General features: G+C 39.8%; 1 long non-coding RNA gene across 1 annotated transcript in view; it reads right to left on the bottom strand.

Moving 5' to 3' along the window:
• Positions 1-12,555, bottom strand: part of LOC139776783 (uncharacterized) — a 201,921-nt gene that overhangs the window by 101,211 nt on the left and 88,155 nt on the right. Inside the window, exon 3 of the long non-coding RNA XR_011719175.1 lies at positions 11,909-12,038. This is a non-coding gene — a long non-coding RNA (uncharacterized lncRNA). The remainder of the gene's footprint in view (positions 1-11,908; positions 12,039-12,555) is intronic.

The raw sequence follows: 12,555 nt of genomic DNA, 5'->3' as shown, positions 1-12,555 counted from the left end.
TTCGAATCCCTGAAAATCCTGTGTAAACCCTCCGGCAGCCTTCCTTCAAAGAATTCTAATACGCGAAAAGCAGGCTACTAGTGTACTGACAACATTCTATCATGAGCGTCATACATGTGTGAGCGTTCGCACTCGAAACATTTTCCCTTCCATCCCTCTCTCTTTCTCTCTTTCGCTCCCTCGTTCTCTCTCTTCTCGCTTTCCTCTTTTTCTCTTTCTGGAGTCTAAAGTCGCCTAGACAAGATCTGAGATTTACAGAAATAAAATATAAAAACAAAACTCCGTTTTACAGAGAACAGCATAAAGTTTCAGTAACTGCTTAACTTAGTTTGTATGACGATTCCAAAGATACTGTACAGGTCAGATTCCTCGATAAATCAATACGCCGGACTGTATGAACAAAAGCTGACGTGCAGGATTGTAAGTTTTCTATCGTCCAACATAAATTTCTCACATCGTAAATCGTACATCTTAACGCCCTAAATCCTAAATCCCAAGTTGTGTATCTGTACAATAGAAAAGAGAGGTTCTACATAACATCGATAATAAATTTTAAAACAAATTGTAAAAGTTATTTATATATAATTGCCATTCTCTCTTCTCGCTGCCACGGAAATTATTCAAGATTCAATCAAATCGCGTAATTCAGAACCGCACGTTCAACGTTTAGCATTTCCCGACTCGGGGAATTAGGAGAATCAGAGAACGGATTATGAAGTCATGATAAGTCGCGGAATATCCGGCGTGTTGTTACCGAATGATACCGAATGACCGATTTCCATCGCGAGGCAACGAGCGCATAATCTCAGCTTTCGTTGGCGTCGGTGCGCGACCCCGGCGTGCTTTCGAATGCGCGAACCAATTGCGCGTCGTAAGCTCGAGTCGCGTGGTCGAGAGCTTTGAGAGTTAGTCGCCGTCACGGCAACGTAATGCGAGTCGCTACCGCGATGTTATATCACCGGCGTGGATGTTCTCCGTAACTTGATCAGCGACTTTACAGACGACGAGTGCGGGTATTAGTCGTTAATAAAATAGAGATGAGATCGATCTGAGTCGCGAAAATCTCCGACCTCCTCCCGGACAAAGCAACGTAATCATTAAAAAATTTATCCCTATATCGAGAAGCTCGTTTTCACCTTCGATTGGTACAGGATAGTTTTGTGGATATAGTTTCTACCAAGTGACAAGAGATTACCGCTGGAACGGGGTACCGGAAGCGCGTCGATACGTGGGAACCGGGTGAGTACTCGCATGATCGACCAGAATCCTTTTGGAGCCGCGTGCCGGCCGGCTCTTATTTGTCAAGCTCGCGTTTATCCTATCAACTTTCATCGGAGCTTAACGAGAGCGTACAGGACGTGGCGGTCGACCGGCCGTACATATCGATCAGTCACCTGTCACCCGTAGAATTCAATTAATATTCACGAGGGCGGCCGACACGTCACAGGTGCCATTCGACAACCGACGAAACTATACGTTACAGATTGAAATGAAAAATATCGCGGGGACGGCCGGTAAGGAAAGCTCGTGCGGGGAAGCGCAATTTTATCATCGCGAAAGAAACGCGGCTAACGAGAACGAGCTAGATGGAGAATTCACATTCTGAACACGCATTTGAGCCCCGAAATATAAAAAGAAACTCTTCGAGAAGCAGTTTACATCTCTCTCGCCGCACCTGTTTGTCGTTTCCACACGTCTCGAGACTTCTTTTTCGAGACTCCTCTATTTTTCCTATTACACTTCAAAACCGGCCAGCGTCTTAAAAGCGCACTACCGGTTTGCTTCAGAACGTGAAATTCTCTATTGCAGTTCGAAACGGTTGAAGCTAAGTGATTTCAGGGCATGTTCAGAGCGAGCGTTGTAGAGAAAATAATCATTTTTGCGAAATTTCGACGAGCTAGCCAGCAATCTAGTGAAAACCCGTTGTTCCGGGCACATCTTGGACAACGGCACTACAATACTCTCTATGCATTTCGGGCCAAGACCATTTCAGGCAAGTCCTTATAATACCCAGCGAATCCGTTTTCGTATAACGATCCCCAGAGCATTCGGTACGGCGAACGGAAACGAAGGAAGGGAACCGGGGGGGGGGGGGGCAGGATAGATCTATGTGCCGCGTTGTGGGTAAGTCGTTTCATTGACTACCGGAATATTCCGCTCGGGCTTCAATTTGCGAAAGTTTGGGCTCGGGCGGCTTGGCTGGGGATAACTCGCGATTTCAAAGGCGGCATTCGTGTTAACATAGCTCTCCGGTGGGTGACGGCGTCGCGCAGGCTGGCTGTATAAATTGCTTTTCATCTTGCAGACAATGTATAGACTGTGGACATTTAATTTTGAAAACAAATAGCCGAGAAACTTTTCGCCGCGGTTTGCGACTCGCGTGCGAAATTAAGCTTCCTTTGTACCGCGCTCTCCACTGATCAATTAAGCGCGAGGGGGGTATCGCGTTGTTGTGACTTCCATTAGTATCGTCGCGCGTCAAACCAAATTTAGGGTACGAGCGAATGGTGCTGGTTTATAAACTGTAGCGCAACAAAACTGATTGCGAGCGCTTCTCTTAGGGCGCACGAAACATTTATATCGAAACATTTCTATCGAAACATTTCTATCGAAACATTTCTATGTGTAGAGTCATTGTTTACTGACGGAAGAAATAAAATAAACCTTGCGTCATTACTGATTATTTCATGACGCATTGATTGATTTTGTGATATTATTTGCACGATAATATATGAGTCGCTGACGTGTGCAAAGAAATTTGAAAGTGAAGATGAATATTATATGCACATATCCATTTTCTATTATGGATGGAGGTAATATAATCTTCAAAGAGACTTGAGAACACATTATTCTATTCTCTAAGAAAACGACAAAAAATTTATTACGTCGAATAGTGATGAAATTCGATCGTCGACGTCTATGGAAATCGTTTTAATTCTGATCTCAGCGAATCGATACCGGGAGTGACTGTGTCCACTGGTTAAATTGGTTCCGGTCCCGAATATAATGCGGTCCTGGAATTCGATATCTGAGGAATCGATTCGCCTGTTTAAAGACTAGTAGGAATGAAATATTAACCCGGCGGAGGGGGGGGGAGGGACTCGGCTATTTGAAGATCGAAATTGTAATTCCAACGATTGAAACTTCTCTCCTGCGGAGAGGGCGGAATCTGTGCGGCCCGGCGAGGAATGGGAGGCGAAGAAGATCAAGACGCGGAAATTCCATTCCCTCCGTCGTCATGTGACGGCCGAGTTCGCGTTCGAACTTCAGGCATTATGTAACATCGGAGCTTTTTATGAATTCCCTAGTTAAAGAGTAAGTACTTCCTTCCACGCGACTAAGTTGCCCGCCGCCGCGCCGTGGGTCATGAACCTTCGCGATTGCTCCCTGTATTTGTACCCAAATTGTCTTCGTCGGTTAACCGTCGTCGTTTGCGTGAAACGTTGCAGCCGGCACCGTACTAAATATCGTACTTCGGCTTTCGGCTGTTTACGCGCAGTCACTCGAAATGCTAATTTACATGCCGGGAACAACAATGAACGCGATACATCATGTTCCAGAAATACACTACGGAAAACCCGAAATGACGTAGCAAATAGTGAAATTCAATGAAACAGACCGATACTTTGTATCCAGCGCACGCGGGGCTAATTGTCAACATTAACAAGAGTTAAATTAATGGCAGGGGGGGTTGCGAAAATGTTTCGCGATTAAAATTCCAGCATGCGCGCGCGCGTTTACGCTCGGGCGTACAGCCCGCGAAGTCCGGAAATTCGCACGGGGAGGGAAAGGAGGGAATCGGCAAATATTCGACTTTTCATCTCGGTAACGCAAATTGCTACCCTCGACAGGCTGGACATTTCATTACCGAATTCCCCGTGTGATACGTGCATCGCGCGTGTGGTTAAACCGGGACCTCACGAGGATAATTCAGTCATCCGTTAATCGAAAAAGAGACAAAGATGAATTGCCGCGGAGGATCCCGTCCATCCCGATCGTCACGCCTTGTTTCCAGGGGCTGTCAGGCCTCGTTACGCGCTCGCGATTTATTCGCATCTGTTTTGCAGCATGTGTATCGCAATACAGACCTCGGCTATATACTATATAATATATAGCACGCCAGATAGCTAATATCTATATACAAGCGATAATATCATCGCAGATCAAGAAGTGAAAATTGAATACCTACAAGTAGTATAGGAGATATGGTTGATATATATTTTCAAAATTTTAAAACAATTCTTATCATTGTTTATACATATGCGAAGATTTCGTTATTATTGTTAACTATGCAAAATTAATATCGTAATATTTACGTAAGAGACCTTTTGCTTTTCTGCTCTCCATACGTCTGTCTGAATTTCCACAGTTCTTATTTTTTGAAGATATGATAACATAACACGAACTCATCCGGATATTGGACACAAAAATACTATCAGTACAATAGTACAAAAGTCAGTGATATGTAATATAAGCACGTGTCCAATAATCTTCGAAACTTGCTAGCTATGTCAGCGCAAAAAAACAAATTGCATAATTGAATTATGTAGCTAATAATAGAACTAATTATTTAGAGAAAGAATTTCAAAAAAGTGATTTTACATATATTGTTATTATAAATTTTATTCATATTGCCTCTCTTTCGTATAGTCTTCTTTTTCTTTTTTTATATTGATGTTGGATTGCATAAGGTGGCTGGTATATTTTTCAGCAATGGACCTCGACGTTATTATGTGCAGTATTCGTATAATTGAAATAAAAGTTTAAAATTATTTAAGCAATTTTAATGCTTATCAGAGCATTTAAAGGGTATACAAAAAGCATAAAGCTTTTAAATACATTTTTATTTTAATATTTTACAAAACTAATATGTAGATTTCAAATACAATGGAAAGCTGAAAAACACCAATTTTTTTATGCAAAAATACTTTATTAAATTTATACAAAACGCGAATTAGAATTTGATGTATATCCAAGATGTAAATATGAATTCGGAAATATGAATCTGACTTATTAGGTATGCATACCAGTTATTCAATAGGTTTGTTTCAAAAAAAGCTTAAAGCTTTCTATGTACCTACAAAACATTTTTTTTATAAATCTGACAAAAAATAGTTTAAAATAGTATAACTGGTTAAATAATATTATTCCACAATGTGTTTCGAAATAGGGCTATTATTTAAGTTTGAAATTTACTGTTGATTAATGATGAAAGATCGTGATTGAAATTAACTGTCAAGTCAAATGATGAAAGATCGTGATAATGAATGCATTACTGAATCAATGGAACCTTAATACACTTCAATGAGACCTTAAATACACATTACGTTCTTCGAAAACACAATGACTATTACACGATACGGACGGAAAATATTTAATGAGAATACCGCAGTACGTTCCAGGCATTTCTACGAAACAAATTATATCTTGAATTTGTTTCGCTTGCATCCATCATAAGAATAAGGCGTTTAAGTCTTATAAAGGAAACATTTCATCATCGCCGGGTATGCCACCATCGCACCCTCGTATTTCTACAAAACATTTTCTTCCATATACAGCTTGACGGCTGCAGTAACAAGTTTTCTTTCCATCCCTTCATCTTTCTCGCTCTCGCGGCGCGAGATGATTTTATTAAATCCGTCTCGGATATCGTTTGTGACATTCGAGTATAACGCAATCTTGCGCGTTGCTCAACGAGACAAGCAAGTTCTTCTACTACTTTGATCTTATTGCTTTGATCAAAGATATTATAAATCGCGCAAAGCAACTCTACATTCCAATCAAAGTTGATTTTATCAAATCTCTCCACTCTTGCTCTCTCTAAAAAAAAAAAAACAGAAGGAAGAAAGAACTAGCGAGATATTTGTGCTACTATAATATATTCTGAACAATACAGATAATCAACAAACGTTTCGGCCATTACTGTGGCCTTCTTCAGTGTCATTATTTTTATATAGATCTAGGTATTTATTTCTGCATCTTTTCTTATTATTGTAGAAAAGACTGAAGAATATAATAAAACAATAAGTATACGAATGTTTTTATAAAAATAAGTAAGAGAAAGATATGCGTTTATTATGAAGGAGTACATAATTTTAAGAAAGAATTGGAGGTTTATTTTCGATATTTATTATATTTCGAGATTTAATTGGTGTCGTTTGTGATCCCATCGTTTGTACGTTAGTAAATTCGGCAGAAATAAAATCTTTAAACAGTAGTAATGTAGGTCGTCTCTAGGAATCTGCTATATATATTATTGCGCAAATAATTTCTCTTTTAGATTCCGCAAGAATTTCTATTTGACCAGTCATAAATTTTACTCCTATCGCTGGAAATGAAAAATCTCGAAAGGCTACTATTGCATGCGGTTGGGCAGGAGCAAAATCTAGGAGAATTTGACGACATATTTACTCGACATGATTCCTCTCACCGCACGTACCACTCTTTGATCCCGTTCGCTTCCCTTTCCCCGCCATTCCCCCGGTCCTCCATCTCTCGTATCCCTTTTTCGCCTTCGCGATTTGGTTCGAGCCTCCTCTCAGGAACGCTGTATGAATATCCCGCCCCCTCGAAAAACCGAGGCAATCCAGGCCAAGAGCTAAACCACTCGCGAGCTCGTCTGACAGACGTGTTCGCGAGCAATGGCACGGCATATTCTCGGCAGCGCGGTGCAACGCAGTGCTCGGGCGCGATAGTGTGCAGTACGGAAATGGGAAAACTTTTAAGGCACCTAAGGAACACAAAGTGCTTTTGTGAGCGTTACCTGTTCGCGCAGGTAACATCGCGCGTCTCGTGTAACATTCGCGGCACCTTCGGGGATACGTAATTCCCGGTGCACGAACGCCCCCCCTGATGAAAAATGGCCCTCGGCTTCATCAGGCGTTCGTTCACTTGCGAATCGCACATGTGTCGGAATGGAGCATCTCTCGCGACTAGCGCGATGAATCTTGGAAAATCCATCAGCGATCTACTTATATAGATAAGATCTTGTCTATCGAGTTGCACAAAAGTGCTTAGGTGCAACAAAATTATTTTCAGATCTGTATCTAGCTAAATTTTTAGATACTTCAGCAAAACCGTTCTTTCCGTGCAGACTAATGCGCGGACTGCGAGGTGATTTAGGATGCACCGAATTCTCTGAGAAAATTTAATCGATCCGACGTTCTCTTTCTAAAAACCCCTTGCATCTCTCTACTTAAAAAAGCAATTTTTCGGCACGTCGGCTTACGCCGTAACTACGCCAAGGCGCGAGTTATGACATTCGCGAGAACTCCGGGGGGCTTGCATTTAAAATATTTCATAGTTTAAGCAGATAGCCCCACAAACCCTTTAACTTGTAACCAGCCGCGGCCGTTCGCCGCACACCGACGTAAACTCTCATGAATTCGCAAACAACCCCACCGGCACTCGAAACAAGTTTCTCCCTCTGGTCCGGTTTCACAACGCTTCTTTCTGCCGCGGTCAAAGAGAACCATCAGACATTTCGATGCAGTTCCACTATCGTGCTTAACGTCGGCGAGGGAACGAGCGGAAACTATAATACTAACGGCGAAGTTTTCGCGAGCCGCATCGCTTCATTACTTCTCGGAGTGGTGCGAGCTCTCGTCTCCTTGCGTTTACATAAAGGCATCATTACGCACCCGCTTGCTCCGAATGGGACGAAATCGCGGCAGTCTTTCGTTTAGACTTCTTTTGTCTCAGTTATCCTGCTTTGCGCAACAAACGTGAATTAAGATCGGCTTACGGTGAAAGCTCCTTTATGGAGACGCGTCTCTGTCGCGAGGGTAAAGCGAAGTATCGCGGACACCCACGTCTGTCTTTTTGCACGATCTTACTTCTCCACTTTCGTCCTCCCTAGTTTTCCTCTCCTGTCACGTCAACATCCATCTCGATTCGATACAGTTCGCTGTAAAATGTGATTTATCAGTTACTCGCGTGAGCGAACGTGTCGAATCGAGTCCGCTCTCGCTTGTCCAAGCTTTTTCCCTCTCGTAGAAACAAAAGTATTGACATAAAATATTAAGACCATTCGGTGAGACACGGCGACGTCGACGGATTTCGCCTGCACGGGAAATATTCCGAAAAATTGCAGTATTCTCTATAAACTGACGAAAGACGTTCTTTCTTCGCTGTAATTAAAAATGAAAATAATGTATAATAATTATAGAAGGAGAGCGCTCTAAGATATGACATATAATAATATGACATGAGAAACGACGTGTGAGAATGATGACATAATCCATTTTAAAATATTTTACTAAATATAATATAATACTTTTAAAAAGCTCCACTTAATATATTTTCCTTAATTAAAATGTTTCTAAAATCAATGCATCTTGTCATGACATTTTCATTATTTTTTTAATTAGACGCAAATCCATAATTATTATATTAATATATAATTAAATACAAGTTAATAAAAATCTATTAAAATTGAATATTTTTATATGTATAATCTTTATGTGAAAATTTGTTCATGTCTTTCATGCTGAATCGCGAAATAAAGTTATAATCACCTTTAGTTTGTGATGCACTTCGAGACAATAGTAAATGATTTGTAAAACATTGATAAAATTAAATCGTACTATATATTGTATAAATGTGTTTTGCCACCTGCACGATCGCCTCTCTACTCATTGTACAGCATTCCGCATCTACTCAGCAGCAAACTATCGGATATTCGATTGAGGTCAATCAAGAGCGGCGCACTCGTATAACGGTTTTCTGTTGCAGTTCTCCAATTTTGCAAAGGAAGAAAAACGACGTTTTTAGAAAAACGTGAACTTCCTCTTTATCCCGAGGCAGTAGCGCAACTTTCCAATTGCTTTTCGAGATTAGTGATTCCCAATATTTCTTCGTTCACTATTCGGAATTTAATATCACTTCTTCTTAAGATCGAAATAACGGCAGATACAATATAATGGAGTTGTATCTTATCGTATTTCATTTATTCTAATCAATTTATATTAATAATTATACATTTTGGAAAATATTATTTATATCTTCAAAGAGATCTAGATATATCAATAAAACAAAATAAATTATTGTAATTTGCTGCAAAATTTATTATATTTTACTTGCATCCAGAATAACCGAATTATTCTCAGAATCTTGATAGGTACTGACGCGTGGAAGTGAATATTACGCAATGTGAGGCTCGAAATAATCAGATTTGCCCACATAGGATCGCGAGAACAAACGAGGTAGATTTTGTCATCGAAGGTGAGAATCATATGAAATAGTCCTTGGTGGTGCCCGAAGCTCCGCAATTCGATTCCAGCCATGTTGAGGGAAGGCAATGCTAAAGCCGCAAGTTGGCATGCAATTTAATACCGGCACGAAATCCTCGAAATTATTCGATTACGTGGCTTGCTCCGAAGAAATTTACCGATAATGCAGGACTGAGTGCATCTGCAGGGAGTAAAACCGCATTCCAAAAAAATATGAATGCAGATAACGTAAAATGTGCCAAGTGCACGCTTGGAAATAAAATTATACACGCAAAGAACCGCGCTCCTTTTCTCTTGTCCCTCTTTTTTTCGGTCCTTTCCTCCGCAACTTTACGAAATAATTACAGGCGTTGCGGAACAATTCCTCCGCGCCAAGCATGCGGACCGCGCGCTATGCTTCGCCGCAACATATTGCGACAATTGTAATAAGGCTATAGGGATAAACGATTGTCCGTGGTATGCGATATGGGCCGCGGAACGCGTTTCTAGCAGGGCGTATATATAAACAGAATTTCAGGGAACGTAAGTGTGTAATGCATGCCATAAAGCGGTTACATACCAGCGCGCGTACGGTAAATCGAGTTTAGTCGAGAATATATCGACATAAGTGTTGCGATGTGACAAAGCGGTTCCTGTGGCAACCGATTATTGCAAAGCTATTTACATCATCCTCGACACGCCATTACTTGCGCTACAAACTTCAATAATATCGATATAATATGTAAGTGATGGTGTGGGTTTCATCCAACTTGGCTCCGCGTTTAAACGGTTGCGGTATTATCGAATGTAAACTCGATACCTTTCGATGTAACTCGCTCGTAACTAAGAATGAAATGTCTTAAGACGGAAATCTCGCAATCGTTACGTTATCTAATCGCCTTTATTTATAATCGAGATGAAAATTATCGACATGTGTGTCGCTTAACGTTTAATATTATGATTTTTTAATATCTTTAGACAGCATGTCGATAAGATACAAAAAGAACGTACGTTTTTTAATACAAATTGCTGGCTGAACAATTATCGTACCTTTGCACGTATCGTTGCACTGCAGATCTGTCTCGCGTTGTTTCAAAGTTTCGGTATATTGGCCGTGACATTGGGTCACAGACGCGAGCTACGAACGTGTCGAGTTCGATATCATCTACCTCGGAGTGAAATATATCTAATTTGCATGTAAACGAGCAAGAACTAGAACTCTCGGCACTTACCAAGGCTGTTCCACCACGTTAACTTTAGCGTGGCTACAATGAAACGCGATCGAAAAAATTTCACCTGTAAATTTGTCCTAAATGCGATGGCTCACGCCGTCGTGCGATATTACATTAATAAAGGAGAAAGTTTCTTGAAAAGATTTTGATATAGCTATAGCTATTAATAAGATAATAGATACTTAATAACACGATGAATATAAATCAAGACCATTCCCCTTTAGTTATATATAGATGCTTTTATTAATTCAGAACTTATTTTTCCTTAAGAAATATTTAATTCTGAAAAAGAAGCGACATTTAATTAAATCTTTATTCAAAATTAACTTTAAATTACTCAATAAATCAAAGTCTCAAATAAAAGAAATAAAAGTAGTCTCCAAAAAAATATTCTAAGAGAAGTATGTTTTATTTTGAACTTTATCATATACGTCATTTCATTGCTCGAGTCAATTTGTAAGGATTTCTCGTAAGAGTAAATTATTTATTTTGCAACTATATATATTCAAAGTTATCTTCGTGGTGATCTTCCATTGAAGATCAAAGTCGATGTCAGGCATATACAACCATGGTTCCGTATCACATCCTGATTATATGTAAGACTTTCCCGAGACGCGATATTAGCAACGCTCTGTTACCCGTAATCGTGAGACTACTTGTAGTTAGCGCCAAATTCCTATTCAGAACAGCTAACATAGTTCTAACATCACATAGAGCGGCAGAACAAGCCGGAAATGCCAAGGAACCGGTACAAGATCAATATCAAGATGGCGGTCTCTTATACCTGTTAGCTCGGAAATTTCGCCGTGCTGTATCGGCGAGATAGCCCGAAGCCAGAATGCTCGGCAAATCCAGATTTATTGGACACAAATTTCTCGGAAAACGAGACGCGACAGCTGGAAAGACTCGCATCGATAAAACTCGGACGCGTTATCGAGTCGTTACTGCCGCCATGTATCCAGCGCATTGTTCGCACTGAATAGAGATTGCAACCAGTGTGAGCTTAATATTAAATATAATATAATAATTATATTGACAATAAAATAATAAATATTCTTTATATATATATATTTGACGTGGAACGTCCCATATATATATCTACAAAATTTATTTAAAATATTATACAATAAGAATATTAATATTTGTGTGTAGATAAAACACACTCTCTCTTTTCGTATTTATTTACATTACTTGATACAGCGAGATTTTGAATAAACGTATGGAATTTTCGCGGATCTCTGTATCCGTTTCTCGCCGGCGAACAGTTGTACAAATTAGATTCGTAACGCGTCGCGAGAATATCATCGACGTGTCTGCGTTGCAATCTGTCAATTTACGCCAAAAACATGCGAGTTTACCTTGTCGCGGGAATTCACGATACGTATTCCTGTGGGAGATAAACAGGAGTTCGTGACAGTACCCTCATCGACAAGGGTTGCTTTACAAAGATGGATCGACTATACTGACCTACAGCGATGATCGACGAGCCGCCCGCAACCGCGCGCAGCCCATTCTCCCTTCGCAGCTTCCGGGATCGGGCTCACCTGAGACTCCTCGGGAAAGGGAGGCCAGGATCACAAGGAATCGCGTGTGCATCCTAGAAAAAAGATCGAGAAATGACAGATGTGCATCTTACGTAAAAACCTATGTATTTCGCACGATACTTTTTCTTTCGACGAGCGAAGGATGACAATCGATTACTGTGTATTCGCGTGACAAATACTATAAGTGAACAGCGCACAGTGTATAACATTGTTCGCGTAGTCTTCTAGAATAATATAAAGATAAAACAATTATATATATCACGTCTAACATAATAATTTTCTGCAGTGTTCACGTAGTAATTATGAAATTCCAATAAAATAGCTTATTATAATTAATATAATTAATAATATTTGATTATAATTAATAATGTTTGATGTAATTAATAATATATAACGTATAATATTAGATAATTGAATAGATATCTCAGAATTAATACGAAACAAAATTAATTAGATGTTTAAAAATAAAAATAAAACTTTAAATACATTTTATGGATTAAAATTATATACATACGCGATGTTCTTATCAATATAGAAAAATTTTAAGATATCAGTATACGATGTCGCATT

Source organism: Temnothorax nylanderi, unplaced genomic scaffold (genome assembly GCF_030848795.1).
Source record: "Temnothorax nylanderi isolate EJ_2023f unplaced genomic scaffold, tnyl_v1.0 TNYL_tig0128_pilon, whole genome shotgun sequence".
Taxonomy (NCBI): Eukaryota; Metazoa; Arthropoda; class Insecta; order Hymenoptera; family Formicidae; genus Temnothorax; species Temnothorax nylanderi.
Note: the sequence above shows the minus strand (reverse complement) of the source record. Positions and strands in the feature narration are given on the sequence as shown.